This window comes from Hyaena hyaena, unplaced genomic scaffold, assembly GCF_003009895.1.
Source record: "Hyaena hyaena isolate Hyena2069 unplaced genomic scaffold, ASM300989v1 scaffold_131, whole genome shotgun sequence".
NCBI classification, from domain to species: Eukaryota; Metazoa; Chordata; class Mammalia; order Carnivora; family Hyaenidae; genus Hyaena; species Hyaena hyaena.
Genome location: NW_024080761.1, coordinates 2,888,091 through 2,905,194, shown reverse-complemented (window position 1 = coordinate 2,905,194; position 17,104 = coordinate 2,888,091). Strand labels below are relative to the sequence as shown.

The 17,104-nt window shown below is 44.1% G+C and overlaps 1 protein-coding gene across 1 annotated transcript in view; it reads right to left on the bottom strand.

The window, feature by feature from the left end:
* Positions 1-13,224, bottom strand: part of KIF3B (kinesin family member 3B) — a 42,420-nt gene extending 29,196 nt beyond the window's left edge. The window contains exon 1 of the mRNA XM_039237750.1: positions 13,181-13,224. The gene's annotated coding sequence lies outside the window, so the exon portion shown is untranslated. The remainder of the gene's footprint in view (positions 1-13,180) is intronic.
* Positions 13,225-17,104: the final 3,880 nt, after the last annotated feature.

Below are 17,104 nucleotides of genomic sequence, written 5' to 3'. Positions count from 1 at the left end.
GTACATATAAGAGCCACAGCATCTCAAACTGGTATAGATTATTTGCTAATAGGTGAGTAATCAGTACCTTGAATCAATCAGTCAATCAATCCATTGAAATGTAATAGTCAAAATGTAATACTCCCTTGAAACAGCAACTCCATTTCTTGGAATTATTTTAAGGATATAATTAAGGACATCAATAACTGAAAATATGTGCAAGATGCACATACATGTTTATATTTATTACAGCATCTCTAACCACCTAAGTACTCATCAGTAAAGGACTGGTTAAGTTATAACACATCTCTACAATGGGAAATTATGCAGTCATAAAGAATGGCAACAAACCTCTAAGTTTTTACTTCTGGGACGATGTTCACGACATTTGGCTGAGTGAAAAAAAGCAGGCTACCAAACAGAAGAGTTACTATGATGTGATTTATGTTTATATGAGTAGATGCACATGTACAGAAAAAGATGTGAGGGAAATAGTGTAAAGTCACGGTTAAAAATATGAGCTTTATTATTTTTTTAAAATTATCAATTTTGAGAGAGACAGCGCAAGTAGGGGAGGGGCAGAGAAAGAAGGAGAGAGAATCCCAAGCAGGCTCCTCGCTAAAAGCGTGAGCTTTAGTGTTCAACAGGTCAGGGTTTTAATTTCTGCACTGCCACTTAGCTACAAAATTTTGAGAAAGTTTCAGGGCGCCTGGGTGGCTCAGTCGGTTAAGTGTTCGACTTCAGCTCAGGTCATGATCTCACGGTTCGTGGGTCCGAGCCCCGCATTGGGTTCTGTGCTGACAGCTCAGAGCCTGGAGCCTGTTTCAGATTCTGTGTCTCCCTCTCTCGATGCCCTTCCCCCACTCATGCTCTGTCTCTCTCTGTCCCAAAAATAAATAAACTACAAAAAAAAATTTTTTTTAATCTTGAGACAGTTTCATAAGTCATAGTTTCATAAATAAAATGCAGTTAATAACACATACCTTAAAGAATAGTTCTAAGGATTAAATAAACTAATGCTCAGTGCTTAGCCTAATGCAAGATTAGTAAAGGTAATTTACAAGTGATTATTTTTTGCTTCCTTTGGCCTCTTTCATAGGTACATATATTTTGTTTCTTCTAATCAAGAAGGGGGATGGCAATAAAACTATTTTTTCTTTGGTGGGGAAAAGTCTAGCAACTTGATTTCAAATTAAGTGTCTTAGGAAGATAGTCTACTTATCTGGAAAGAAACCTACAAAGGTCACATACAAGAACCATGAACAAGTAAATTCCTGCCCTGAATTCAAACTGGCACCATGCATGCCCTGTTATTTGATAACCCAAACAGGCAAACAAAGAAAGCATTTATCTAGAGGGAAAAAGAAAGAAAGAAATCCAGTTGTGAAACATTCAGAAAATACATTCATAAAAATATATTCCAATCTAGAGGATACTTCTCATTTGGATCAGTGTGGATCTGCAGTTTTGTCGTATTTGATAGTTGCAATTTATAGTATATCAAGAGCTTAATGTATATTCCTCTTTTAATCCTCAATATCACCTTATGAGGAACAGGTATTAGCCTCATTTTAAAAAATAAGGATGGGAGGTCCAGAGAAATCAATTTGCCCAAAGTCTCACAGCAATTAAATGGAAAATCAGGATTCAAAAGCTTGTCTTAAAGGCCTAACTATACATTTATTCTTAGACACACAACTATGCATATGTATATGTGTGTATCAACATCTGCATAGATTAAAACAATTCAAGCTGTACAGTAATGAACAAGTATCTTTCCCGGACACCTGGGGAGATACTCCATGCGCACCTAAGCATTAATGTATCTGTATTGCTCTCTCATCTTTTCTCTCTTTTTTTTTTTTAAACTCAAGTGGAAGTATACTATGTATCATTCTCCATCTTACTTTATAGAACTTGAAAGCAATTTCTGCACCACCACCACCACCACCACCACCAACAACAACTCCTTTAAACAGCTGCCTGGACATCACGGTGTGGTTGCTTTATAATGTATTTGATGGGGCGCCTGGCTGGCTCAGTCAGTAGAGCATGTGACTCTTGATCTCAGGGTCATGAGTTCTAGCCCCAAGGTGAGTGTAGAGTTTACTTAAATAAATAAATAAATAAATAAATAAATAAATAAATAAATAAATAAAATCTAAAATGTATTTGATTATTCCATTACTGAGACGTCTTCTCACGGTATCTGGTCTTTTGCTGCTGCAAACAAAACCATGTTGAGTATCCTGAACGTACACTTTTAGCTACAGGCGGGAGTTACTAGCAGCGTCCTCCCCTGGAGCTGGAAAAGCTGTCCTGCCCCCTCCCCGGGCATCCCCCCACCGCCAGTGCGCCCTGCTGCCAACCCGAGCCTAACACGCAGAGCTTCCGCTCTGAACCAGCACGAGGCTAGGAAGCCAGAACAGCCTTCCCGCCAGGAACTTCCCATTTCAAGTACTAACCCAGGAAAGAAGTGAAGCTGTTTCTCTGCTAACAGTGTTAGCACTCTTTTGATGTAAGACACGTAAATCAACCAAATACAAAATTCAGTGCGTGACTGAGGCCCTTTTTGGCTCCGGATTCAAATGAACCAACTAGTATAAAATGCACGAGACAAACAAATCTGCACACTGGATATTAGATGCTGTTAAAGAATTATTGTTACCTTTTTTTAGGTGTGAAAACGGCGTTAAAAAAAGAGTTCTTACTTTCAGGCATACACATGCAAGTGTTTTCAGATAAAGTTATGTACTGTACTGTGTGCAATCACAATAATCCAGGGTAGGGTGGGGCGCATGGGAGGTTAGAGCTAGAACAGAAGGGCCCTGTGCCGGTAACGGCTGGGAGAGGGTAATGGGTTCGTGGTTCATTCATTATAGTAGTCTATTTTTATGTATGCTCAACATTTTCCAAAATGGAAAAAAAAAAAGCCTTCTGACCAATGGCCTTTTTTTTCTTTTTTCTACTTTTAAGAATTTTTAATTGTGGTAAAAAACTACCCTTATATATAAAATGTACCCTTGTAAGAGCCATTTTTAAGTGTACAGTCCGGTAGCGTCAACTGCATCCACACTGTTGTGTAACAGACCTCCAGAACTTTTTCGTCTCGCCAAACTGAAATTCTGTACCTGTCAAGCAAAAACTCCCCATTTCCCCCTTTCCCCAGCCCCTGGAAACCACCACTCAGCCTCTGTGTGTGGCATGTGACAAGATCACCTTGTTTTTTTAAGGCTAAATAATATGCTCTTGTATGTAACACCTAATCTATCCGTGGACACTTGGGCTACTTCCACCTCTTGGTAATTGTGAGTAATGCTGCAGTGAACATGGGCTCACTTTTCTTTTCTGACTTTTCTTTAAAAAAAAAACAAACAATTTATTGTATTTTGTTTTTATTTTATTTGAAGTTTGTTTTGAGAGAGAAAGAGAGAGCAAGGGAGGGGCAGAGAGAGAGAGAGGAATCTCAAACAGGCTCCCCTACTGTCAGCACAGAGCCTCATGTGGGGCTCAAACTCATGCACTGTAAGATCATGACCTGAGCCAAAATCAAGAGTCGGACGCTTAACTGACTGAGCCGCCCAGGCGCCCCTCAATGAATGACCTTTTATTTTCATCAGACTGCCATTCAGCTGGGTAGAGAGCCACAGCAAAATCTACACTTAAAAGAGGAAAGTGGCCTGGAAGAATGAAAGATTCAGGTTCACCTGTGACTGAAACACAGTCTTACCATTCCTAGCTCTGGAACCCGGCACAAGTTCCTTCTGAGCCTGTTTGCGCATCTGTAAAATGGGAAGACCGCCAATACCCTGCTGCTTGGAACTGAGGATCCGAGGAGACAAGCGTTTTGGGGCCTGGCCCACAGGAGGTGCTTCTGCCCTGACCCAATTTGGAGGAGAAAAACCCTGAGCAGGAGAGAGGGAAGTAACATGGCACACCGAGTTAATAAGTGGCAAAATACGCAGAAATCAGGTCTACCTGGCTCCGAAGTTCACTGCCTTTTTCCTACACCAGCCCTAAATATCAGTCATCTGATTGTCTCTTAACAATTTTTACCATTTCCATGTGCCACCTATACTATTATTTACTCAAGGTTTTTCTTTATTTTTTTTTTAATGTTTTATTTATTTATGAGAGAGAGAGAGGGAGAGAGAGACTGCGTGAGCAGGGGAGGGTCAGAGAGAGAGGGAGATACAGAACATGAAGCAGCCTCCAGGCTCTGCAGGGCTCGAACCCACGAACCGTGAGATCATGACCTGAGCCAAAGTCGGACGCTTAACCAACTGAGCCACCCAGGTGCCCCTCAAGGTTTTTCTTTAAATCTATTTTCTTTTAACACAAAGAAACTTTGTATCACTAGCATGAATAGAAAATCAGTATCACCTGCTGTACACAGAAGGTAACTATGAAAATAAATATAAGGATTACTAAATTCTAGCTTACCTAAGGGTTGAGGTTTGATCTCTCATGGGTAGAAAACCAGCTTAGCAAGTGTTAAGAAACAGACGGGAACCAAACAAATATTCTCCTTGACACAGTCAGAAGAACAAATTGAGTTTAAAAAGGAATACCGCTAATAACCTCATACTAATCCATGCCATTCAATATAATTTTGGATGCTGTATTGGGTGCTACCTAAAATCTTCGCCTGTTCCACCTGGTTTAACTCTGCAGTATCTAACCCCATCTAGATCCCCAAAATCAGAATCCCATTTTATCAAGATTTCTGATGGCTTGTGTGTACATTAATGTTGGAGAAGCTCTCCCTACATGCGCTACCTCTATAGTAAACAGTTCCCAAAGTTGATGACGCAGAATATCCTATAAATCATAGAACTTATTTTGGTAATATGATGCGTTAAATACTTTTTAAAAATCCCTCTCCAAAAGTCCACCAGCTGCCATGGCTCACTGTCCAATCCCACCATGATGTGCTTGCTCTCACAGCTCATATAGCACACAAACCTGATAACGTATGTACAGTATTTCCAGTCAATGTCACCAACCAACAGCTTGCTCAGGGACTGGAGGGTTTACTTAGGCCCATGTTCTGGGTCTTATACATTGGGAATTCTGTATCAAAAAGAAAATGGATTAAGGAGAAGGAGCAAAGAAGGTTGAGAAAAACTATTAGAAAGTACATTATGGTATGTGAATTATATCTCAATAAAGCTGTTGGGGGATTTTTACTACTTTTGGAGGATCCTAAAAAAATTTTGAGAAGGAAAACATACAGTTCTCCTTTAGAACTCTGAAAATTCTAACTTTCCCCAAACCACTTCTTTATTTATTAGATTTGTTCTCTTATGAGGCCAAGAGAGAAGCAAAGATGTTCATTAGAGCACTGTATGTCATTGTAAAAGGCTGGAAACAAATGCCCGGTGCTAGGGAAAGTTTACTAGTTCATAATTACGAAACATGGAAACATGTTCTGAAATAGGAAATGAACATTTCCAGATGCAAAATGAAAGTCACGCTTTGAGTTATCTAAAAACATATCTGCAAGTAGACAAGTATGCTGAAATTGAGTTAGGATACCATTTTCACAGGCAACTCCTCTCCACCAAACTGTAGTAAAATGTCTGCCTTTCCAACTTTATTTAGACACTGCCTTGTTAAAAACTTGACTTAAGGAGGCTGCCTTTGTAATTAAATTTTTTAATTAAATAATCTAGTTTAAAGAAATCATCAGAAATGCAAAGGTTTACACAAAAATAATCATCAAGATGTTCTCGGTAGCATTATTTATAATATTTAATATTGAAACTACCCTAAATGAGAATAGGAGAAAGAGGTAAGAATTGTACATCCATTAGGTAAAATATATTTAGGGATATCCTTGCCTTTGGATAGTAAGATGTTACAGTGGCTAGTTCTGGGGGGTAGGACTTAAGAGTGAATCTTTTTTTTTTTTTTTAATGTTTATTTATTCTTGAGAGAGAGACCACGAGCAGGGGAGGAGCAGAGAGAGGGAGACATAGAATCTGAAGCAGGCTTCAGGCTCTGAGCTGTCAGCACAAAGCCTGACAAGGGGCTTGAACCCACAAACTGCAAGATCATGACCTGTGCCAAAGTCAGACACTTAACCAACTAAGCTACCCAGGCGCCCCTAGTGTGAATCTTTAAGAGTTTTGTTTTTTTTAAGATTTTATTTTTAAGCAATCTCCACACCTAGCATGGGCCTCTCAACCCTGAGATTGAGAGTCACACGTTCACCAACTGAGCCAGCCAGGCGCCCCGAAGTGAATATTAAGTTTGATCTTTTCAGGACTTTCCTCATTTTTCCTCAACAAAAATTCATTATTTTTATGAGCAGGGAGAAAATGCTATTTTAAAAAATGCTGTCAACTAAACAAATAAGGAAGGAAAGACACGATGTAGTTCTTAGGCTAGAATCTGACTCGTTAACTGCAGATCTTGCAAAACCAGTAACTATTTCCACCAAGAACTACCCTCTTGTGGTTATCTTAAGTAACCTGAGCTGATATTTTATCTTACCTGAATGGAATCTTTTGTGATTTACTAGCTAGATTTTTTTTGCTTAGGTTACTGAAATGTGTTCTAAAGGAACAATTAGTGCAATCCACTCCGCTGCTGGAGACAGTGCCCGAGCTTCTCATTTCTATTTACTTTATTCCCACACAACAGCCTGAAGCGGTTCCCCGAACCACTGCTGAAGGTGATGTGAAGGACCCCAGAGGAGGTAAGAGCATGTCTGTCTTCACTCCCGATAATCTACTCTAATTCCTAGTTCCCTTGGACCCGCTTCCACTTATACACCAAGTTCAAATATAACAAAATGCAAGTGCTGCAAATACCCTGCCAAAAACTGTAAAAATAAAACCACACCCACCACAATTATCACTGGTGCTCTCTAATGCAAACAGATTTAAATAAATCAGCATACTAAAGACAGATCTGCCAGTGTGTGAAGAGCTCAGTGCCTGCAGTGTGACAAAGTGAGACACAATGTGTCACCAGGACTAGAGGAGCCTTAAATAGGAACATCCCCAGCTGTAGCGCAGATGTGTACGGCTGATAAAATGAGCTGATGGCAATCAATGATCTCTGGCGACCCAGAAATAGGCTTTAAAAGCCCCACCCTGGAAGGTCTGGGTGAGAGCCCAGCATGAAGTCACCAAGAAAGAAAATACCACTCAACTCCACTCCACACTCCTTCTTCCAAGCAGGGCTGGAAGAGCCTTGGAAAGTTGTTCCAGGTCCTTAGTTTGTATATACTGAGACTGAGACTGAGACTGAGACTCAGTCTGAGACGGAGAGAGACTGAGCTCCAGAGAGGTTGAGTTACTTGCCTCAGGTCACACGGCAAGTGGCAGAGTTGCTTCTGGAATTCTTGCCCCACCCCACCTCATGCTACTGCCTTTTCACACCAGAATTTCCTGTAACCAAGAAATCTCAGGCTCTAGGGCATACCTGACCGAGAAATCTTTCTAAGACTTTAAGATAAGGAGTTGTTGAAAGGAAAACAATGAGGCCACAGGGCAGAGAGAGAAACTGAGGCATCCTTAGCAGCCAGTCAGCAGGTGGTATGGGACTTTGGCTGCCCTCTTCTCCGTGGTACAGATATTATCACTGCCATCAAGAAATAGTATAGGGTCGAATGACTCAGTACAGGCTCGCAGTTCCTACCCACGTCAGCTGTTTCGGCCTTGAGTGTTGCACTGTTAAGAAGTGTGAGAGGTGCTTATCTTATAAACTGGATATCTGTTTCTTGACTATGGGTCAAGTGACTGACATCCATCTCATGCAGTTAAAATAGCTCAAGGGTCTTCCCCTGATTTCCTCAAACATTCTTTCAAGCCACGTTTTCAGCAGCACGTAACATTAGTTTCCCACATACAGGAGAGAACGGCTCTGGCTGAGACCGCAGGGGGGTACTGCCCACCTGAAAAACTCAGCAGGAGAAAGAGCAATGGACTTGGATTCAGCAGATCCGGGGGACATTAAAGGAATTCTCTGTGCCTCTACTTTCCTCTTCTGGAAAGTGGGACTCACAACGGTACCCATGGTTAGAGTTGCTATGAGGACTACCTGAGACAGCACAGGTCAAGTACTTAGAAGACTGCTTGGCTCAGTAAACGTTAGCTACTCCTGTTCCTTTTATTATTGTTATCACAGGCAAGCACTAGTTTTGCCACTTAGTACCAAATAAGTGCACCTCAAGTTTTAACTTGCACACGAAAGACCCAGGGGTCTTGGTAAAATGCAGGCCTGGTTTATTAGATGTAGGCCCAGATTCTGCATTTCTAGCAAGTTCCTGGGGGGCACGGGTACTTCTGTCATGCAAAACACACTCCCTGAGCAGCAAGGATCTATTGCACTCAGCGCCTAGCAGGTGCTTAATGTTACTGACAAAAATGACGACCTCTTGGCATCTCAATGCCTCATCTGTAAAGTGGGGATAGTACATATTCCACGTGATCTCCACGGACTGGCATTAGTATATAAGACTGCACAGGAAAGAACATTCTATACCACAAACAAGGCTATACAAGTGGTGGCGGTGGGATTATTAGACTTCTATTCACAACGTGGAACTTGCAACATAGTAAACCTAAATTTACAAGTGCCAAGTATTAGCATATATGAAAAAATACGCTCAAATTCTCTTGGTCAGAAGAGATACTCCATTCAAGGATCCTCCAGGAATTCTGGCAGAACACAACTGCTTTTCAAGGGATTCCCAAATCAAAAGCTCTGAAACTTTAGAAACGTCACTCAATGGCCAAGGAAAAGAACCGCTTTGGCAGGGAAACCATGGCCATGTGAGGCACTGACAGTGAGCTTCACTCTCTCCCAGAGCTGGCTAGCCTCCTTCCAGCCTTCATCAGCCAAGATCTCGAGTCAGCATGAGACAGATGGGCACTGCCCTGGCAAAGCCCACGCCTGCCACTCCGCAGGCTGGCAAAGAGCCAGGGTGCCAGAAAAGTGGGGCTTGTGGATGTCCATGGTGAGGGCTTCAGGGAGATGCATCTGGCTGCCTTCCTGCGGCACAATCGGGAATCTCTTCCCCACGGACTAGAAGGTACGATGTTTATACCTTCTGTCCCTCCCACAGGTCCGGAGTGAACCACCAAGAATCCTTCCTCACAGGGCACCTTACCAAAAGGTTCTTTCATCATTTTAAAGGCAGATGGCACCACCAACATCTACCTAATTGCTGAGGCCAAAAACCCAGGAGGTATCCTTGATATCAACCACCATCCTGCTGGTACGGCCTCCAAAACATATTCCCAGTCCACCCTCTTACATCCAGCTCCACTGCTACCCCTGTAGCAGGCCATCATCACCTCTCCACTAGTCACCTAACTACCCTCCTGGCCGCCATGCTTATTCCCCTGAAAACCCACTGGCCACACAGAGGCCAAAGTGATTTTTTAAAAAACCAAAAACTATTGTCATTCCCCTTCCTAAAGCCTTCACTGGCTTCCCAAGCTTTTAGAATCAAATCGCAAGTGCTTACTCTAGCCAACAGGGCCCCGTATGATCTGAGGCCTCGCCCCTCCCCAGCAGCCCACCTCTCCTCTCTCCTTCTCCTTTCAGCCAACTCACCTGCTTCAGCCACTGAGCCGCCTTTCAGTTCCCGGAACTTACCAAGCTTCTTCCCTCAGCCCCTTCACTCTTGCTGTCCCTTCTGCCACTTTTCCAAATGGTTGCCTCGGTTTTATTTTTCTATTGCTGCCACTGGAAAGAACACTGCATAAAGCAAGGATCTCATCTATCTCTGACCCATCGTTATCTCCAGAGGCTAGAACAGGGCCTGACACAGACCAGGTGCTCAGCAGATGTGGAGTGAATAACCCTGAGGCGGCACAGGGCAAGAGCACCGGACCCAGATCGGGAAAACCCAATTCCCATGGGAAATGGGCCACTTACTAGTAGCATGGCTTCTCTTACCTCAGGTCCCTGGACTCTGCAAAATGGGGAAGTTAAATCTGTGCCCTACCTTCCTCACTGGGTTACTATAAGACCAAACGCACGAAGGCATGCTTAAGCACTTTTGTAAACCACACAGAAAGCATTGTATTCTTAACCAGCACGACAGAAGGCTCTTTCTCAGGGACCCACACACCAGTGGATAAAACAAAGCTTCTAACCCAGGCACCCAACAGAAGCCTAGGGACACAAAAGAAGAGATCTGAACAAGCAGCTTTACTCTACTGTAGGGCTAAACACAAGTTATGAATTCATTTAAAGAAGTCAAATCATTTTAAAAGCTAGTAAGTAATATACAAACTAAGTTCTGAGGTCCTTTAAGTATATGGCATTGGGACTGATTTTTTTTTTAAATTTTTAAATGTTTATTTTGAGAGAGACTGCATGCATCTGCAAGCAGGGGAGGGATGGGGCAGGGGTAGGGAGAAACCCAAGCAGGCTCCATGCTGCCAGCAAAGAGCCTGAAGCAGGGCTGGAACTCACAAACCGGGAGATCATGACCTGAGCCGAAATCAAGAGTCGAAAGCTTAACGGACTGAGCCACCCAGGTGCCCCGGGACTGATTTCTACATATTCTATTGCGCTTGGCACAGAGGGATTTAGTACACATTTACTGAACTTGGAGTTGATGTCCTGCCATCAGCTTTCATCTCTCTTTGTGTTCCATTCGGCCATGGGCTTGCAGGGTCCTGGAGCGACCATGTAATAATACTGACATTAATGCTCTACCGTGACAGCTACTGTTCCAAGCCTGCAGTGACCTTCTGAAGTTGACAAACCTGGTATCATGCACATACTTCAATTTATACACTCACCAACCATAAATAGGACATAAAGTATATAAATAGAATAGATAGTATAGGTCAAGCCCAAATAATAATAGCTAACATTTATCAAACATGCCAGGCACTTTGCAAATATTAGGCTCAAATGAATCCTCACAATAGCCATACATGGTGGATACTTCTACTATCCCCATTCTACAGAGGGGGAAGCTGCAGCACAGAGATGGAAGTACCTTGCTCAGTGGCACGCAGCTTGGAGGTGGCAGAGCTGAGACTTGAACCCAGACAGCCGGATTCCATGCTTTTAAACCATTAGCTTGCAATCACAAGTTTACAAGAGCACTGAAAGGGCCTTCAGACACTGTCTAGCCTACTTCTTTTCATTTTAAAGAGGAGGGAACGGAAGGACAGAAAAGCCCCCTTTTATTTATTTTTTTAAAAATGTTTTATTTATTTCTAGGAGAGAGACAGACAGCGTGAGCAGGGGAGGGTCAGAGAGAGAGGGAGTCACAGACTGAAACAGGCTCCAGGCTCTGAGCTGGCAGTCAGCACAGAGCCCGACGCGGGGCTCGAACCCACGAACCGCGAGATCATGACCTAAGCGAAAGTCGGATGCTTAACTAACTAAGCCACCCAGGCGGCCCAGAAAAGCCCCCTTTTAAACACTCCCAGCTCTAGGGGTGCCTGGGTGGCTCAATCAGTTGAGCATCCGACTTTGGCTCAAGTCATGATCTCACCGTTCATGAGTTCGAGCCCCATGTCAGGCTCTGTGCTGACAGTTCAGAGTCTAGAGCATCCTCGGGATTCTGTCTCTCTCTCTCAGCCCCTCCCCCACTGGCACTCTGTCTCTCTCTCTCTCAAAAATCAATAAAATTTAAAAAAAAAAATTCCAGCTCTTTTTTGAGGTCCACACTTTAGATGATATCTATTTAATTTTTTTAATGTTTATTTATTGGAGGCGGGGGAGGCATAGAGAGAGGGAGAGAATCTCAAGGAGGCTCCATGCTAACAGCTGTTAGCTGCAGGGCCCATCTCACAAACGGTGACATCATGACCTGAGCCATAATCAAGAGTCAGATGCTTCACGGACTAAGCTACCCAAGTGCTCCTGGATGGTATCTATTTAAATGAAGCTTATTTCCTTGGCTCTGGAAGAAAAGCCCCCAGCCATAGAAGTCAGAAGAAACAAAAGCTCTGTGGCTTTGTAACAGCTATGGTTGAGAAAGCAGAGGCATCAGGGTACAAGGGAGAAAATATAGGATTTACCTGGAAATGTGTCCAGCCCCACCACTTAATAGGTATAAGATTCCTAGGCAAGTCATTCACTTTCCGGAGCCTCAGTCTCATCTGTGAAATGGGGATAACATCACCACCTACCTGGCAAAGTCTACATGAAAATTAAACAAGATAATGTACCTGAAAAGTGCTTCTTAATCATACACTTGCAAATAGCTACTAAGCTTTAAGCACGTCCCAAAAGACATAAGATATCTTTTTGCTCCGGAAGGGTCAACAAGGTCGAAGTATTTGAAAATGAGACCTAACCTCAGCCGTCTACAAGAACTCGACCTCTGGGTTTCCACCACCAGGGCTACTTGCCAGATCCACATCACCTCCCTGCTCTGAGCAGCCGGAGAAGTAAAACTGGGGGCAGTGGAATGGCAACAGGTAGAGAATACTCATAAGCCCTGGCGCTCTACACACGTAAATCCCACTCGTCTCAAGGGCAACTCCTAGAAGCCTTTTGCCCAAACCACCCCAGGTACCTCCTAATAGCTTGGGACACTTGCTATGTGCCACGCTACTTGACATACCCTGTTTCATTGGCTTCCCACGGAGGTTCATTAACCCATTTTACAGATAAAGAAAAGAAGGCTCAGAGATCAACTTGCCCAAGACGAAGCCAAACATTATCACTAAGTGGAGATGCAGAGTCACCAACCCAGACAAAACTGGACGCTGGGTCCCCACGTCAGGGTGCCCTCAGAATTCTCCTTCTCCCCATTTAGGGCACTCTCAACGTACACGCCTCAGCATCTTAAGCACTCCGAGCAGCAAGTGGTAGAAGACCCCTGGACAAACACTCAACCGAAGCCTGAGAGGGAACGGGACTTGCCCAAGGTCATGCAGTGAACCCGGGCAGCGGTCGAGGTTCGGACCCCAGGCTCTCGCTTCCTTGCGTCTCTCCAGAGCAGGGTCCCCGACCGCGGCCCCAGACGCCCCCGGGAGGTCTCCGACCCCTCGCAGCCGGGTCCGAGGTCGGGCCGCACGTCCGCCCGCAGGACAAGGGGCGAGGCCGCCTGGACGGCCGGAGGATGCCCAGGAGTCAGGGCAGAGGATGCTGCCGCTCGCGAAGCAGCAGAGCCAGGCGGCTGCGGCGGCGCGGGCCTCCAGGCGGATCGCGTGCGGCGGGCTCGACGGGCCTGCCCCGCTGGTGCCCGGGCCCCTCCCCGACTCACCTGAGGCGCGAGGCGACAGCGGGCGGCGGCGGCGGCGGCGGCGGCGGCGGCGGGGGCGGCGGCAAGCCCCGGCCTCAGCCATTCCCCGCTGCCCCGGATGGGGAGAGACGGTCGCCGCTCACTTCCTTGGCAACCCGGCTCGGCGACCCACTTCCTTAGCAACCGGTGTCAATTTCAATAACTTTATTGGGACACGAGCGGTGGACAGGGAAGCTGGCGGGGCGGGGCCCGGCACAGTACTGGCGCTTAGCAGGTGCCTGACGCGCCTCGGTCCTTTTATCCACCGAAGAGGTGTGAGACGTGTCCTGAGCCCACCTGCCGGTCTCTCGTGCCTCAGTTTCCCCAATTGTAAGATGGAACTCACTGCCTCGGTCGCACCATGCGATTTCGGCCGCCGTTTGACCTTTCCTAAAGCGCTGTCACATCCATTATCTGACTTGGATCCCAACCCGCTACTGCGACGGCTCCCATTTAGGGTCACCTAGTCACTCAAGCCAAAAAAAAAATATTTAGGAATTATTCCTTTCTCTTCCCTCGCCTTCACGCCCTCACCCACTCAGTCACCCTATCTCTTAGTCTACCCCTCACATATTTCTCCTGGCTCTCCATCTTTGTCCATCATCAGTACCTCCATGCCATGCCGGGCGGGTCTCCCCTCACCTCTAGAGTGCCTGAAATGTCTGCTTTTACTCATGTCCAGCTCTGCCCTGCCAAGCCATTTCTCCCCAAGGCTGCAGGAGTGATCGCTTTAAAAGGTAAAACAGGGGCGCCTGGCTGGCTCAGTAGGTAAAACATGCAACTCTTGATATCAGGTGGTGAGTTCGAGACCCACGATGGGTATGGAGTCTATAAATAAACAAATAAACCAACAAATAAATAGCAAACTAAATCATGTCATGCTCCTGGCTTAACATCCTTTGATGGAATTGTCACTGGTCTTAGAATCGAATCCAAAACTCCTACAAAAATGCTAAAAGTCTGTTCCAGCCACACTCCCCACCCCCCACCTCCACCACAGTAAGAATCCATATGCCATTCCCAACTCAACAGAAGCTCCATGAGAGCAGTCTCTATTTGCCACTACAGCTGCCATGCCTAAAACCTTGCCTGGTCTGTAGTAGGTGCTCAGTAAATATGTGCTGAGTGCTGCATGAATAGATACCTGAGATATTCTTCCTCACCCCACACCCTACTTTTGCCTAAGGTAGCAGATATCACTACTTGCTCCCCTGTTTTCCTTGCTCCTGAACACACAACTAGACTACAGTTCTCAGCCTTCGTTGCAGGTAAGACCTTTTTCCAGCCAACTGACTATGATGTGTACATTCTCAGGCGTGACCCATAAAAACCTCCCATACACTGTTCACACTGTCTCTGCTTTGAAGTAAAGGACTGACTCCATTGTACACCTGAAACTAGTATAGCATTGTGTGTTAACTAACTGGAATTAAAATAAAAGCTAAGGGGCACCTGGGTGACTCAGTTGGTTAAGCCCCCGACTTCTGCTCAGGTCATGATCTCACACTTCACGGGTTCGAGCCCCATGTTAGGCTCTGTGCTGACAGCTCAGAGCCTGGAGTCTGCTTCAGATTCTGTGTCTCGCTCTCTCTCTGCCCCTTCCCTGCTCTCTCTCTCTCTGTCTCTCTCTCTCTCTCAAAAATAAATACTTTTAAAAATAAAAATAAATAAAAGCTTAAAAAAAGGTGAAGGACTCCAAGGCTTAGGAGATGAATGAGCTGCAATATGGAAGTAACTAGGATCAATGAGACTCTCCTTAAAGACAGTGGGGCGGCGGGGGGGGGGCACCTGGGAGGCTCAGTCAGTTCAGCGTCCAACTCGATATGAGCTCAGGTCGTGATCTCACGAATTTGTGAGTTGATCGGGCTCCTTGCTGACACTGCAGGGCCTGCTCGGGATTCTCTCTGTGCTTCCCCTGCTCCCTTCTCGCACTCTCTCAAAATAAATAAATAAACAAAACAAAACAAAACAAACAAACAAACAAACACAAAAAAGGAGAGCTGGCCAGGAAGCCAACCAACCTCCATCATTTAAGGTGGACAAGAAAATAAATGTTTCTTGGATTCAGTAATTGAGTTGTGGAGGCTTTTGTCACTGTAGTTAGCTTGTCCCAACTAGGATACCTGACTCTGAATCATCTTCTGGGTCCCAATTTACTTCTCTCCTCCTGTTTACCTAAGCTACTATACTACCCACCGTTATTCAATACGGTAAAGTCAGTAAATCATGTGTATCCTGTAATGACTACAAATGCTATTTTCTATAGAATCAAATAATGTGTTTATGTTTGTGGGGTTTTTTTTTTAAGGTTTTGTTTATTTCTGAGAGAGAGAGAGAGAACGTGAGCAGGGGTGGGTCAGAGAGAGAGACACACACACACAGAATCGGAAACAGGCTGTCAGCACAGAGCCCAATGCGGGGCCTGAACCCACAAACAGGACAGTGAGATCATGACCTGAGCTGAAGTCGGACGCTCAACTGGCTGAGCCCCCCAGGCGCCCCTGTTTGTGTTTCACTGTACTTATGTTTCATGTCTTCCGTATCTTTTATATTTTCTGAGGTTAATAGTTGCCTTGATTTTTTTTCTTTTTCATTAGTATTCTTTGTAGCTATCGTTATTTTTTTTAATAGGGTCAATAAATCAGGCAAATGCTTAGAAGTGCTTAAAACAACAAATAGTCCATGAGGTTTTTTTGTTTGGTTTTGTTTGTTTGTTTGTTTGTTTGTTCTTTCTCCTGAAGACTTCAGCTCCAATCTAGACTGGTGTTCTCCAAACCTAATGTACAACTGTCATACTTGGATTTTCCTACGTCTTTCTCCTAGACTTGGACTCTCTGTTCTTCTGGTTCATGGATTTACTCCCTGGTTTCTGTGTAGCACACCTTTCAGTATGGAAGGGTACATGGAAGCAAATATGTTTAGCCCTTGTATACCTATATATGTCTTTCTACTATTCTCACACTTGATTAATAGGTTAGCAGAGTATAGAAATCTAGGTTGAAAATTATTTTCTCTTGGAATTTTCAAGGCATTGCACTACTATCTTTTGGTATCTACATTTAAGACCTATGACATTGTTCTGAATCCTGTTCCATTGTATACAACTAATTGTTGTTTAATCTTTGGAAGACTTTAGGCTGTTCTCTTTATGTCTAATGTTATAATATTTGATGATGACTCCCCTCAGTGAATGTTTTTCCTCATTGGGGTGTTAGCCAGGTCCTTTCCTTCTGGAGACTTGTATCTCTTTGTTCTGGGAAACTTTCTTGTATTATTTCTTTGATAATTTTCTCCTCCCTATATTTTCCCCTCTGTTCTCTCTTTCTGGAAATTTTCTTAGAAGTTGAACCACATAGACTTAGCCCTTAATTTCTCATTGTTTTTCTCTTATTTTCCTTCTTTTTGCTTTTTTTCCCCTACTCTCTGGGAGATTTCCTCAACTTTAGTATCCATCCTTTCTATGGAAGGATTCTGGACTCATCTTTCAGTCATCAGTACTTCCTTCTGCAAACTCTAGGTTATAACTCTCTCCCTGTTAAGGCAGTCACTATTTGCCCTTCTGTCTCTGTCTGCAAGAAGCTTGCTGAAGTTTCTGGACCACTAATGTCTCCTTCCTTACAATTAGCATTGTAAGCTGATAATTTCTTTTATTCCTTATTGTCGTATGAGTGGGGTTCATATAAGCATCATCCATCCATCATATTGAACTGGGCGTCCTTTTTGCTTTATAATTTTCAAAACCAAACAGGTGGATAAAAAGGTATGAACAGCTATTTCCAAGAAAAGAAATAGAAACCATGGCTTGTAAGCATATGAAAAGATGCTTCTGCTCACTCACATTGAAGAAAATGAAAATTTCAACAACCATAAGATTTTTTTTCCCACTTAATCTGAAAGAAAAAATAC